General features: G+C 41.0%; 1 protein-coding gene across 5 annotated transcripts in view; it reads left to right on the top strand.

Moving 5' to 3' along the window:
- DSCAM (DS cell adhesion molecule) overlaps window positions 1-15,410 on the top strand; it is a 625,552-nt gene that overhangs the window by 437,477 nt on the left and 172,665 nt on the right. The gene's annotated exons all lie outside the window — the stretch shown is intronic.

Below are 15,410 nucleotides of genomic sequence, written 5' to 3'. Positions count from 1 at the left end.
GATATAATAAAGTTGTCCTAGGGCTTCCTATCCAAATTGCCCTATAGACCAAACCCAGTGACATTCGCAGCCATAGCCTCCTCATAGACATTGTTAAATAAGTAACAGTGATTCAATTATCTAATGGTGATTCAAAAGACACTCATTTACTGCTTGTTGTGTACCAGTCATTCTCTCACGTTCTTTATCAATATTTACTTGTTAAATCATTATTCCAGCATTATGAAGTGGGTACTATTACTAACCCCATTTTAAAGATGAAGAAAGTGAGACTCAGAAAACTTACCTAAAAATTGTTACAAGCAGAGCCAGGATGCATGTCTGAGCAGCCTGTTCCCAGGGGTCTCAACCTGAACCCCCGCTGTGCTGCGTCCCCGCTGGGCTGGGGCATTTCCTTCCTTTAGCCATAGGCAACGTTTGTCCCTCCAAAATAATACCCTACAGAACTGGAAGTTCTGTAAAAGTGTGGAATGATAAACTAGCCCACACCCGTTGAGACTCATCAGAATAAGAAAGGGCAAAGTTGACCATACAGCACAGTGAAGGTTCTTCCAGAACCTCAGATACTCTTCAGAGCGGGCACCTTGAGAAGCACATTTTGACTTATTCTTCATCAGATGTTGACTGAGTCTCCACTTTGGGCCAAACTCTGGGCTCTGGGCTTGGAATAACATACAGAACGAGGCAACCTGCTGTTTCTAGAATGTGGGCAGGAGACATGAGCAGTCAAGTTCAAGGTTTAGAATTTTTTGTCATATATGCATTTGTATAGGAAGAAACTAGTTGTTTTATATTTAGGCGTGCAGATCAAAGCAAATGTATAGAGGAAAGTTATTTTCAACCGCAGTGTTGCCACTCTACATGTAGTGCTTGATAATAGAGCCACATTGTACTACATCGCATGGGGCTTTGATAATTTTTATTTCAGCAAAACAACCTTCCTTTTGGCTAATAGAAAAATTACCCATGCAGTAGTGAGCTTTTTTCTTTAGTCTCATTGATGATACACACAAATGTTTATCATATCTAACGTGAGAGAGCTGTCTATATAAGGGTGATGGCCTCTAGTGCAGTGTAAATGGATCTGATTTTTTTTTTTCTGAAAACAAATGCAAGCCTGATGCGTCATCATTAACTTTTTGCTTGCATTGTCATCGAGAGTGAGACTAAATTTGCTTGCAAATGAATATATTTGAAGAAGTGACAAATGAGGTGGTCCTCCAGGGGACGAGAAGATGAGATTTGAATGGAAGGCTGTGTTTGACCCTCATGGATGTGACACCATTTTCTTCCCTCCAAATGGTCCCTCCAAATGGACTCAACTCTATTTCCCATCTCATTGTTTGGGCTTTCTTGCTAAAGAGGGAGAAGATGATTAAAGAGGTCAGAAAGAGCCCTGCACAGACCTAAATATCAGCTCTTTTAATCTTAATTATTGGCATTTATGTAACATTCTTCAAATTAAATATGAGAGAAAATAAATGACTCTGTATTTTTGCAAACCTGACATTTTTGTCACACAGGTTTTCTACTCCATGACCAAAATGTATTTCTTTGTGATGGCACCTATAGATAGTTACCATGGAACATGAGGCTAACGTGAGGCCACCGACTGTTTCATCTACGTCTTCATTCTGTGGCCTCTGTTGGCCCCCAACCATATCCTGCTGCCTAAGTAGACTGAAGGTGGATAACTCCATAGTAATGGATCACGTTGCTGTGGAGTCGTATGAAAATGTATACTGCTGATTTGGATCTCATGTGTGGTCTGTAGTAGATTCTTCAGCTACATAGGCAGGTAAATTATCACTAATTCTATTGCATCCCTAAAGAAGCTAGTTTCACACAAACATGGAGACAGCTGATGATTATTTTATTAACAAGGTTTACTATCATTGTAGACTTAGAACAACTAAGTCATGATATCTCTGATGTGTGAATAAAGGTTTGGAGCTGGAAGGAGACTAAGAGTTTGGCAAATTGAAGCCTCTTGTTTGAGAGAGAGGAGACTGAAGTCCAAGCTAGACCAGCACTCAGGGTTCGCGACCTGCCTCCAGTCCTGGGCTTCATGGATACATCTTACATTGTGCCTTAGGGGAAAAAACCCGGGGGTACAGTTCAGGATGTATGAGGTAGTATCACGTAATGATGTGACTGAATAAACAAATAAATAAGGGACAATAAACAATTTCCTGGCAAAAGAGTTTCAAATAATTTATGTAGACACACCACCTCAAAGAAGTGTCGCACAAGTCTCACTCCTTAAGTGTGGGCTGTGCCTGAAGAGTTCCTCCAAAGGGCACAACATAGAAAAGGGGATGGAGGAGAGTAACTTCACAGAAGGGAAACCTGACACACACGACCTCATCCGGGTGATCAAGGTCAACATCAACAGCGACAAGTTGTACTGATAGCACGGACCCTGGGCAGGATGAGATGAGAATGGCTCCTTACCTCTATGATCCTCCCCTTGGAAAAACTCATAATCTCAGTGTAATAATGAGAAAAACATCAGACAGATCCCAACTGAGGGATGTTCTGCTAAATACCTGACCAATACTCTTCAAAACTCTCAGTCCTTGAAAACAGGGAAAATCTGAGAAACTGTCACAGCCAAAAGGAACCCAAGGAGAGAAGATGACTGAGTGTAATGTGGTATCCTAGATGAGATCTTGGAACAGAAAAGGTGCATTAGGCAAAAACTAAGAAAATCTGAGTAAAGTGTGGACTTTAGTTAATAATGTGTCAATATTCATTCAGTGTAAGATGTATGTGATAGGGGAAACTGGATGTGGAGTATATGAGAAATTCTCTGTTGTCTTCACAAATTGTAAGCCTAAGTTCATTCTAAAATGTAAAGTTTATTTTTAAAAAATCAGAAAAGAAGAGAGGCATCCTCCCTGGGTGGACAGGTTAGGGTGGCAGTGGAGGTGGTGCTTTATAGCTCCAGACTTAGAAATACCTAGCGACCTCAAGAGAGAATGAAGTATTTCAAATTCTGAGAAATACAATGGGATGAACTGGAGAGAACTACTGGGCGTCTACAGAACAATTTACCCTACATGTTGTTAGTATTAGTACAATAGCATTTCCCATAAACTTCAGTGTTGTGACAGGCCACAAAAATGGCCCTTTTCCAAAGACTTGGTTGAAATGTTATAACCTTCCTCTGTCTTCAAGAAAGTAGGAGTTGGAGCTGGTGATTACACTGTGGTTCTTGAGTGACTTATCAGTCTTCTCTGAAAGCTTGGGGCCCTCCAAACACTTAAGTGCTGCGTCTTCAAGAATGGGGCCTCAGCGTGGGCCACAGTTCATCACGACACCTTTCATCTGAGTTTTTGTCCTTGATCTCTAAGTGATTTCTTCCCTCCCCAAATCCTAAGAGATTGCTTAAATATGAACAACGAAAATGGCAAATTAACTTTTTTGTATACATATGGCTATAGTTCAAAGAGGCATCCAAACATCTGAGTAGGATTTGGGTTCCTGGTTAGACCTTGGCACAGTTTGGTCCTTGTGGGACTTCATGGGTTTGGGTCATTTGCTGCCTCCAGGCCTCCTCACCCAGCTCTTGTCCATGTCTATCTCTCTTTCATTTCATAACCAAATGACTCTGTATAATTTTAATGTAAAATATTTTCTACTGCTTGATGTCTCTCTCAGCAGTGAATATGACTCCCCCAAAAAATGCAAGGCAGTGAACTGTGCTATTATAAAGTCAGTATTCAAGGGAGAAATTTCTGTTTCAGCCCAAGGAAATATTGACAACCCACTGAATTACAGAGAATTATCTACAGAGTAATAAATAGAATGATGTGTTCCATATCCATATATATACTTTGTCCCGAAATTCCTTGTGCATCTCACCTGCATTCTTTATTTCAGACTATTGTGTGATAAGGTCAAGAGCACAGACTCTAGGAGACAAACTGCCTGGGTTTGTGTCTCAGGTCCTCCATGTACTCACCTCGTCTCTCCTTGCCTCCATTTCCTCAACTATACAACAGGGATGATAAGAGAATCCATCTCGTTGGGTTGATATGTGGATGTGCAAGAGATAATATATGTAGAGTACTTAGTAAACAAGTTCTATTTACATGTAAAGTGTTATTATCAAACTCACATAAGAATGGCTGTGTTTCCATGTTGGAATCATCATCTTCCAAAATTAAATACAGCAATGTGTTGGTGGTGCTGAGGTTTCTGTGGCTGATAGGGCAGCATCAGGATACTTGTATCTAATTCCAAGCAGGTATTGGAGGAGAGGTGAACATCCCCAACCTCTACTTCCTTCTCCCCTCAGTTGGTACAAACAGAGCCTAAGGAGGTTGATGAAGGGACTGCTGTCTTTGTCGTCTCCCCACTGTCCCAGTGAAGATGAGGTGGATCCCAGAGGTGACAGGGGTAGGGATGAGGGAGGAAGAAACAGCTTGCTTTGTGGGCTACAGATACTTTTATCAACAAGGTCTGTGCTTATCAACACAGGTCTGCTCTATCTGAGGCTTGATGCGGGTGACCAATTAATTGAGGGCTCCAGGAGGGTAGCTGTTGAGCCCACACAAAACAGGGGTGGAAAAGAAGGTGCCAGGACTTCTCTCCCATCTGATTGGATTGTAGGCATTTTAAATATATGAGAAGGAGGCATAAGGGTGGGCGGGGGGGAATGTCAATTTGTAGAGTATTTGAGAGTGGGAGTGAGAGTGGCTGGGAGGTTTCGAGAGGCTGTGCCTGAGGTAATTGGAGGGAAGAGATTGGGATGGAGACAAGGTTTCAAACAAAAGGCTGCCTTCTTGGGCTCAATCCAAAGGGCCACCAAGTGATGGTGCAGGTCAAATGGTCAGGGCAGGTTTTACAAACAGGAACAAAGGCAATCAACAGGAGATAAAAATATATATGTGCATGTATGCACTTTAATTACTTATAGGCATTGTTGGAAGGAAGGTCTGAGTCTGAGAATGAGCAATGTCTTTCATGCACTTGGCCTGTCCAGACTCCCTTAGACTGGCATTTTTCATAATTTACCAACAAATAACCTGAGTGTGTGATGTGTATAATACTTGTGCGTCATGCACCATCACATCACAGCACAGACCATACCTGGTTTAAAAAAGTAGTCTTTGATTCAATCCAGTTTGTATTTATCAAGAGCTCACCGTCAACTACATTTGAGATGGAATATTTAAGTGATTGATCGTTCAATTTAAGACAAGAAACTTTGACTTATTGTCTTTTTGAAGCAGGTGGCATTTTTAATTTGGAAATTTTCTGGCATATGTGTGTGTGTGTCTGGCCCTTGAGTCAGTCGTCCCAATTAGTATCACTTAAAGTGACGTAAAATCTCAGATACTCATTTTAGAAAATATGAAAGTCAGTTTTTAACTTTTTACTTTGTGACCGATTCAAAACTTCCAGTAAGAATTTGAGATTTTTTATTGCCAATTATTGTACTCTGCCTATTGAAGCATCAATATTTATTGAAGGGATTAAATTCATATTTATCAATGTTGTAGATAATCTCAGTGTATATAGTGGAAATCTAGATACCCTCAGCCATCTTTCCCCATCAGAGGAGTCTTCCCACAGATATCATGGCCTCCATCTTGATGTTCTACATTTCTGATCAAACGTGGTTGTAAAAGATAAATACATTGCAAAACAACTGTAGCTGTTTTCATAGAGAATCAAATCTTTTTCTTTCCTGTCTTTTGAACATTCACTAAAACCGTTACTAAGTCCAAAACTGTCAGAGATATTTAAATATGTATCTTTGTGTCACCAGATGAATACTTATATGTAGTTTAACCAAATCTTATTTGAAACACTGTTGGTGTTAAATAGTGCGTCAACAATTAATGAATGAAGGAATATATGCCTCGATTTCTTGGGGAGGAAAATAGACTGGATTATAGGATATTTAAAGAGATTTTCTTTTTTTCTTTTTTTTTTAAATTTTTTGTTTATTGCAGTAACATTGGTTTATAACATTGTATAAATTTCAGGTGTACATCATTATACTTCTATTTCTGCATAGATTACATCATGTTCACCACCCAAATACTAATTACAACCCATCACCACACACATGTGCCAAATTATCCCTTTCGCCCTCGTCCCTCCCCGCTTCCCCTCCGGTAACCACCAACCCAATCTCTGTCTCTATGTGTTTGTTTATTGTTGTTATTATCTACTACTTAATGAAGGAAATCATTTGGAAAGGAAGAAGTGAAACTGTCACTATTTGCAGATGACATAGAAAACCCTAAAGAATCCACCAGAGATTTTCTTTTTCAATTAAAAAAACTACCTATCATATTTGTGCTTAGCCAGATGTTTTTTCAGTTGTTGTTATGACTCTGTGGGTTACTTCGAAAAACCCACTTTACTTCCTCCTGATGTCATTCATTCTTCAATTCTCTGAAATCTAGGAAATGCCAGAGCATTTCCCAGGGCCCCCCAGCATGCAGGGTTGGGGTATCCTGAATCTCTCCATCCTTCATGCCCCCAGCCTGTCAGAGCAGATGGGAAGTACAGATACGACTTTTCTGAGTATCATCTGTTTTAAAGAGGCTTTTAAGTGTGTTCCCATAGATGTTGTCATTTGCATATTCAGAAACCCTTATAATCATATGTGATAGTAACCTTTTTCTAATGTTGTGACTTTTTAAAATTTCGCATTGAAAAGTTGCCTAGGCATTTTGTTAAGTCATGCTGATAATCACACTTGATAGCTTAGAAGTTAGGAATAAAATCCATTTAGATGGCTATACGGATGTATCCTTGCACATGTGTTTCTGATTATAATGTTTGTGTGATGTGACTGCAATAAAGGTAATTGGTTTTTTGGTTGAGGATTTTTTAAAATACTCTTTTAGTTCTGAAATTGGCAGTCCTTACCTATTTGAGCTCTTTTACCTGTGTTTATGAAGCTCACAGCTCATGAGGCAAGAAAGTTGGGAAAGTTTCTAAGAGCTGAAAATGCCATTTCCATTGGGAGGAGCGGTATGAAAGTCGTAATGGTAACAAGTGTGGTGTGGCTGAGCAACATCTAAACAAGGGCTCTCAGCCCCAAGTGATGGGTTGGCCTCTAGGTCCCAACATGAAGGACAATATCTAAATGTTACCTGGGGTACAGCAGCCCTGGTGGTCTAGTGGTCTAGATTCGGCGCTGTCACCGCCAAAGCTCGGGTTTGTTTCCGGTCAGGGAACCACACCACCCGTCTATCGGTTCTCATACTGTGGTGGCTGCATGTTGCTGTGATGCTGAAAGCTATGCCACCAGTATTTCAAATGCCAACAGAGTCACCCATAGTGGACAGGTTTCAGCGGAGCTTCCAGACTAAGATAGACTAAGAAGAAGGACCTGGCCACCCACTTTGATACAGCACCGAAAGGTGAGAAGATGGTGCAAAAAGACCGGGCAGGGTTCCACTCTGCTGTACACAGGGTCGCTAGGAGTCGGAATCCACTGGACAGCTCTAACAGCAACAAACCTGGGGTACAGGAAAGTGCTGGACTCCCAGAGTGTGGAAGGGAGAGACTTGGAGACCCAACGGGAGAGGCTGTGGCTGCCATGCATAAGAGACATCATGACTTACAAAGGCTGGTGGGGTGTGCTGAGACAGAGAGCTGAGGGGTAAAAGAACACACAGCAGAGAACATTCCCAGGGGTTAGAGTTTAATTGGAAGTTTGGCCCTTGTTCTAAGAAATTTCCAACAGACTTTAAGGCTTGGAAGTACATCAGAACAGATTTCAAACTTTTCAGCTTTCTCGATTATGTAGAAGCGTGCTTCTGAAACTTTTTGGTCTTGGGATGGCTTTGCACTCTTAAAAATTATTGAGGACCCCAAAGAGCTTTTGTTTATGTGGGTTATGTTTATTAGTATTTACTGTATTGGAAATTCAACTGAGAAATTGTCATTTTTAAATGACAATTATTTCCAAAACAAAAAAATTTAGTGAGAAGAGAGGCATTATTTTACATTTTTGCAAATTTCTTTAAATATCTGGCTTACAGCTTACAGCTGCTTCTGCATTCAGTCTGTTGTGACGTGTTGTTTTGGTTGGAGTCTATGAAGAAAATATAGCCGCATACAGAGATGTAGTTGGGTAAAGGAGGCATGATAGCCTTTTGAGATAATTGTGGCTATTCCTCTTTGGTACTACGTTAAAATTTGACAAGTGGTAGTTTTTAAAGGTTAGTTGCCACCCAGAATCAGAAACCATATCAACATTCTGTTTGTACTCTGTTACACTGAAATCTATCGGTTTATCTCACACTTTGAATGGATCTTTTGCACATGCGTACTTTTCTAACTATGGGTTAGTTACAGCATTCGGTTTTTGGCAAATATTGATTTACTTAATTATGTGGATAATTAAAATGTTGACACACATCATTATACAATATTTTTTAAAAAAACAGTTTTTGATATCACCACTAATGTCATCCAAAAAGTCTTTATATACTGGGAAGGTATATTCAGTATATGATGAAGAATGCAAGTTTTCTGAAAGCTAATTTTGGCTTAAAAGCTCAGATTTTATCATGAGTAACAAATGCTTTCTGTTGTTTTCCTTGAAGTGACAGGCTCACTTCGTTCATTTCGAGAAAATGCTTGTCAAATACGCAAAAAAAAACAGTTTGTTTTCTTTCAAGTGAAAAATGGCATTTCGTGAAAAAAGGAGCTAACTGGCTCACAACTCAGTTTCACAACTCAGCTTTCTCTGGAGCACCCAGCACGTACGTGCTTTCTTGTCCATTCTTGCCATTTGTCACACAGAATATTAAAAAGACACGTCCTGAAAGGTCAAGATGGAATAAAATGAAATGTTTTTTACTGTTTTGTCAAGGATATGCTTAAGGGAAGCTGGCAATTTGTGTGTTTGTTTTTGCTGCGAGTGTGTGATGGTGAAGAACTAGGACTACAGTGTGGTTTGCTGTCGCCATCACCGCCTCGAGTTGTACGAACGCTGCAGCAGTTTGGCCCAAGATTGGTTTTGCACTGCCAGTTTTAAAAGGCAAATACTTTCTTAGTATTATTCTGAAAATAGCTCTTAATCTCACAGATCCCCTGGAAGATTCTTGGGGACTCTTGATATCTGCCAATCATACCTGAAATCATCTGAGAACAGTTGATATAGAATAACCCTACAATTATTTAATTGTGTTTGTGTGTGTATTCAGGCTTTATAAACCTCAAATCTGAGTAATCCCACCAGGTTGGATTTCAGTGCTCTCTGCAGGCTGGTAGGGTGCCATGGGTGGGGCAGGTAGTGTAGTGCAGGAGGGACCTATCTATTATTCTTGCGATACTCTCGAGGCCACATACCTTTTGCATAATAATTAACAGAGGTATTAGTCAGAAAAAGACACCTTGAAATCCTGACTTTGCCTCTCACCAGCTGTGTGATTTGTATGTAGCATGTGTCTGAACATCTCTGAGCCTCAGTTTCTGCATCTGTGAAATGGAGATAATGCAAAGCTGACTCGAGCATTGCTAGAAGATTAATGAGATTTTACAAACCCACTGATGGAGGGACCTCAGAAGACAGGTTGTACAAGGGGGCTTGTCCAGCCTCATGGTCCAGTGAGGGCAGAGATCAGCGCAGACAGGATAAATGACCAGCTTTTGGTTGGGTGGTGAGGCAGACCTGTGAGTGAAGATGGCTCCTTTTCCTCCAGCTTCTGCTCTCTGCACAAACTCCCCTGTCCACTTTGGTGTGTGAAGGAAGAGTTGGGTCCTCCATCTGTCTCCTTGGCCATGGAACAATGAACTCTCTTGGGGACAGTCTCATATAACTCATATAGCTATTCCAATACTTTCTTATCACTGTGTGGCACCAAAATTGTGGGAGATTTTCTTAAAAATCAGATTATGAAGTATTAGAGTTTATTATAGCAGAGTTTGCTTAGCTTCAAGTTTCTTTATAATCAATTTTTATGTATCATGGAGAAAAAAAAATTTTAATTAAAAGGTAGGATTAGCTAATTTCCCTCTTGAACACCAAATACCTTCACCTCAAACTCAGGCTAAGGCTGTGCTTACAAACCCACAATGTTTTTAGAGGAGAGAAAATAGTGAATTCAGTTAATATTTTATTGTTCAGTCAGTACAGCATCTTTCTTTTACATTTTGTTTATTAAATTCAACGTGCATATTCACTTTAAGTGAAACTTTTCTCATTCTGGACTTGGTTATGTTTGGAAAATAGGCACCTGTGGCCAGTTCGTGGACAAAGGAGGTACACACATCAAGCTCCCTCTTAGCACATGGTGCCGGTATCTTTGACACCTGCCTCCAGGCTTCCAGTAGATGGGAGTAAAAAAGTGAGGCAATGCTGGAAGGCAAATTAATGATGCTCAGTCTTTCATGTCAGAGTTACAAAAAAAAAAAAAAAAAAAGAAAAGATAAACTCTAAACCCACGAAACTTTGTAAACTGTTTACAGCTATGTGTTAGAAAAAGTTTAGCGAGTCACTTCTCAGATTCAAGTGATTCCAATTTCCTCTGATTCATTACTCAGCATGACTGAGAGATCACGATGAGTTAACACTGTGATTTTCCAAGAGATTTTGCTCCATAGATGCTTAAAGCAAATTTCCCCAGAACTGTTCAGCATCTTTCATGGAGAGAAAGAAAATTTATGTCTGATCTGCATCAAGCATATCCAAAAAAATATTATTTGGTATATATAACAAAATAAAATATATGGCAGATTTCAACATAGTGACATTAGTATTAATTCTCAAAAGATATATTATTTATGAAATAGACTACTATCTAAAAAGAATTTCACAATTTTTTGAGCATTGGCTTTATTAATAAACATGTAGGAAAGCAAAAATTGACAATATGGAATGCTGGCAGAGATGCACAAAGATATGCATTCTGATATACCATTTGGTGGGAAACTCTATAAGACAATTTGACAACATATATCAAAAGCCATGAAAACGTTCATGTCTTCTGATCCACTAATTTCATCCTTAGTTATCCATACCAAAGAAATTAAAAGCATAGACAAGACTTATATAAAAAGAGTCAACATAGCACTTCGCACTCATAGTTAAAAATTTCTCTCTACATAGCCAAATTAAGTGAATATTTATATGAATTATGATGCATCAACCTAATTCAACACTATATAGTAATTTTAAATGGAGTGTTTAAATAATTTTACTTAACATGGGGGTAAGTCATATGATATAACTAAGTTTTTAAAAATCAGGATTTGAAATGTGTAGATGGTATAATCTTGACAATGCAAAGAAAAGCATATGAAAAGGATGGGAAGAAAATGCCAGTGTTAAAAATGGTTGCTTCTCTATGGATTACAATTATGGATGACATATTTTTGTGCTTTGCTGTGGAGTGAATATGTGTCCCCCAAAATTCATAAGTTGAAACCCTAACCCCCAATGTGGGGGTATTGGGAAATGGGGCCTCTGGGAGTTACATAGGTGCATGAGGTCATAAGAACGGGGCCCCCATGATGGATTAGAGTCTTTATTAGAAGAGGAAGAGATCAGAGCTTGCCGTTTCTCTGCCATGTGAGGATACAGTAGAAAGGTAGCTATCTGCAAGTCAGGAAGAGAGACGTCACAGAGCCCCACCATGCTGGCATCCTGATCTCAGACTTTAAGCAACTAGAACTGCGAGAAATGAATTTCTGTTGTTTAAGGCACCCACTCTATGGTATTTTGTTATGGCAGCCCGAGCTGACCAAAACACGTTTCTTTATATTTTTCTGCATTTCCCAAATTTCTGCGTCGAGCTTCTACTAGTTTGCCATCAGGAAAAATTAATCAAGAAATGTAATAAAATGTTATGAAGTATACATTGTCTTCTGACTCATTGGATATCAAGTATTCTTGAAAGGATGAAAACCTTTGTCATAACACTTTTGAGAAAGGGATAAGAAACGTTCCCTTAGAAAGTCAGGATGTGTTTTACAATTAGACAGAGAAATCTATCCACTGGACCTTTCCTGGTGTGGGAGGGGGATCATCACTTTGATCAATTTTTTAGACCTGGTGATCTTTGTTTTCCACTTATGGAAATTGACTTTGAAAAATGAGGGAAATGCTATTAAATTCTCAGCCTGGAAGAGACACTTGTCATTTAGTCCTTCCATGCTCTCTCATCTCCACCATCACATTCTAGCAGGGTGGCAGCTCCAGGCGAGAGGTGTAGGACCGCTCTGCTTTCTCATGCACAGGCTGCTCTGGTCATCTGGGCAAGTGGCCTCCTGCCACACTGCTGGGTGTCACCTAGGCTGCACTATGAGCAAAGTCCTGTCTGCCAAGCACGAAATTCTGCTTTCCTGTGATTAACTATTCCAGTGACTTCACCCATGCTTGCATAGATCTAATTTGAAACAACGTATTGACATTTTTCTGCTCCCCATAGCTCTTACTTTGGTGTTGTCACTGATTATAGATTAATAGACAGTGTTGATTATAGATAATCCACATACGTAAGTCTCTGTGATTTCAAGCAAGATTCTAAAATCAGCAGACCTTGCCTTCAGATGTTTTTAAGAGTTTTTCAGGAAGCAAATGATTTCATATAAATTATGTAAAAAGTGGATCTTGATTTTTATAGAAGGCCAAAGAAAATCACTGGAGGTCTTGACTCGCTTATGCTTATCATTTATTCTCCAGAAGGAATATTGGAATGAAATGCATTTTAATCCCTGGGTCCTTCTCTACAGAATCTTGAATACAAACATCTAAAAGTTTAAAAAAAATCGAAGAAAAGGATCAGCTTTCCCCTTTTTTTAGAGTGTAGAGATAAATGGTAGTAATTTATTATTGATTTAGTCTTTTTGCTTAACTAGATTTTAATCATCTGAGTTGTCAGTAAACTATAAATAAGAGGTGAGATGGACCCCAGGTCATTTCTTATAAAGAGCTTTGGAATCTTCACTCTGAGAATAAAAGAAACGATATCACACTAACATTGTGTTATACCGAGACTGTCCTGTGGGGCCAGGCCCCTTCAGTGAAACGAGCACTGACCTCTGCTTTGTTGGTATTGCTCTAGCTCCTACCTGTCCTTGCAGGTGTGAGCCAGCTCTCTGCACACCTGAGGCTGGGCAGTTACCCTTCCCCGTGCTAAAGTGGACGCCTTACTTACCCCAAATACGGAATGACTCCTTCCAGAGCCCCTTCTGGCAGAAGGCTCTACGTGCCAAATGCAGTCAGAGCATCTCCTAGCTGGAAGGACCTTAAAGTCTCACAGTCAAGCCTCAGATTGTGCAGATGAGCAAACAGAGATGCAGAGAGGTGACGGCTTCCCACTAATTCTTCCCTCAGCAAGAGAAGTGGCCGCAGCAGAGACCTTGGGTGTCGGGACTCAAAAGCCAGTGCTCTGCTTTCACCATAACATCCACTTGGACTTGAGTTCATTGCATCCCCTTACACTGATCTAAGTGTATTAGCCACCATGGATTTCCAGGAATTCATGTCTCACCCATGCATTCTTTCATCAGCAGTGTGCCCAGAGTCTGCTCTAGACGCTGGGCCACAGCAGAGACAGGGGGAGTCCTTCACCCATGAGGCTGACACGTAGACCTGTTGATGGCCACACGCATGAAGGGTGAATGGGATGTGAGGTCTGAGTTGCCTCCATCGGGTCAGAATTTCTGTGTCCTGTGGGTGCTGCTTTGAGCCTCAGGCATTCTTCTTCTGAAGCCGTAAAACGGCTTCTTGACAAAGGTCCTGGTGACTTTGAGGTCTGAGACAATGAATTGCACGTGACTGAGGCTTTGTTGGTCTCTAAAATCATGGAGGAGAAAGAAAAGAGCCAAAAAGAAAGTCTGAGGGAGGAGTTTCTCGAGCGAGTGGTCTGGACGTGAGAGGGGGCAGAATTGTGAAGAATTGGAGCTTTGAACTGTGGAGTCTGGTACACTTAAAAATCTATGATGAAAAATTCTGTGCTAATAATATTTAAATTAGGGTGTCCCTGTGGGGGGATGGCTCTGAGGTGGCCAGGCCAGCTGACAGTTGTGACTGGCTGGAGAAAAAGCAACATTAGTCCAGTCGAAGTGGGCTGGACAGCAAACTACCTGAAAAACTTTCAGAGCAGGAGCAGAGGGGAGGCCTTATTTTCCAAACCAGGCCTCACTCACTGCTGGAGGTCTCACCCTACACGTGTTTGCTGGTTTATTGTCTGTGTAGGAAAGTAAGCTGCATAGTGACAGTGACTGTGATGACCTTGACCACTGCTGTGGCCCTAGAACCTTGTTCAGTGCCTGACACAGTGGGCACCTGATAAATATTTGTAAAATCGAATGAATGAATGAATGAGGAATTTGGTGGCCTAGTCAAGTAGTTAAATGTGGGAGCGCACGCCCAGTAGCAAGGCTTTGCAGACCAGCATGTGCCTACAGGTGGAGGCCAAGCAACTGCATAGGGAAGCATTTGAACCCAAAAACCCAAAATTAGAAAACCCACATGTCTCTAGGGGCAGTAGAGAGAGAAGGGACAAAGCTCTGGCAGGTCATAAAAGAAAGACAGATGGCGGAGGCTTGGGACCCTCAAAGGCAGGGGCGTGGTCTTAGGAGAAACTTCTCCTGCTACCACCCTGAAAAACAGAGTGAAACCAAGACAAAGACAGGTAATGGCATAAATTAATAGCAGCTTAATCAAGACAAAAATATCTTTCTGGCTGAAGCGACGTCTGTGCATCAGGAGTCCAGTCCTCATAGGAAGCTCCACAGGGGGAAAAGGGTGTTTGTTGAGGGACTGCCCTGTACCTTACTGCTTATCATGGGGAAACTAAGAGGAAGGCGAGTTCCCCCATCAGGACTCATATATGAACGTCGTAGCTGGGCTAGTGGGGCAAGGCAGTGCAGGGCCAAAGAGCTCAGACTAAAGTCAAAAGTAAACCTGATAATTCAGACCCTCTTGGTTTACATGCAGTGAGTTGTGGGAAGATAGGATCGGAGGCTTATTGGGTGGAAATAGAAGAAGTATGAGCCACTTCATTCTCTCTCCCCTCCCCTTCCCTCTGCCTAAAGGAAGGTTCTAGAAGGAAAGTGAAAAACAAAGAACATTGTGCCATGTTGTCATCCTGTGCCAAGTTGTTGAAAAACTGGGGGACTGGGTGCCTGTGACCTCAGAGTTTGCTAAGAAGAGTTGTCTCCCAAAATTTCTCCCCTGTAGCTATAGGTTTGAGTGACTGAATGACTAGGTGAAGGGCCCTGGAGTGCCAATAAAGAACAGAAGCTGAAAAGGTGAGGGACCCAGGGGTTCTTTCTTGAGGAGAGAGACCCTACACTGCTCCTGGAGCCAGCCTCCTTATCCCCCTGCCTCCAGGAGCCCACTTACTCTCAGCTCATTCTCACAGAGAAGGAGCCCATCCATCCATATCTCCTTTAACCAATTCTGTCCTAGCCTTCTCCTC

This window comes from Diceros bicornis, chromosome 27 (assembly GCF_020826845.1).
Source record: "Diceros bicornis minor isolate mBicDic1 chromosome 27, mDicBic1.mat.cur, whole genome shotgun sequence".
NCBI classification, from domain to species: Eukaryota; Metazoa; Chordata; class Mammalia; order Perissodactyla; family Rhinocerotidae; genus Diceros; species Diceros bicornis.
The sequence above is the reverse complement of the archived record's forward strand: the minus strand, read 5'-3'. Positions and strand labels throughout refer to the sequence as shown.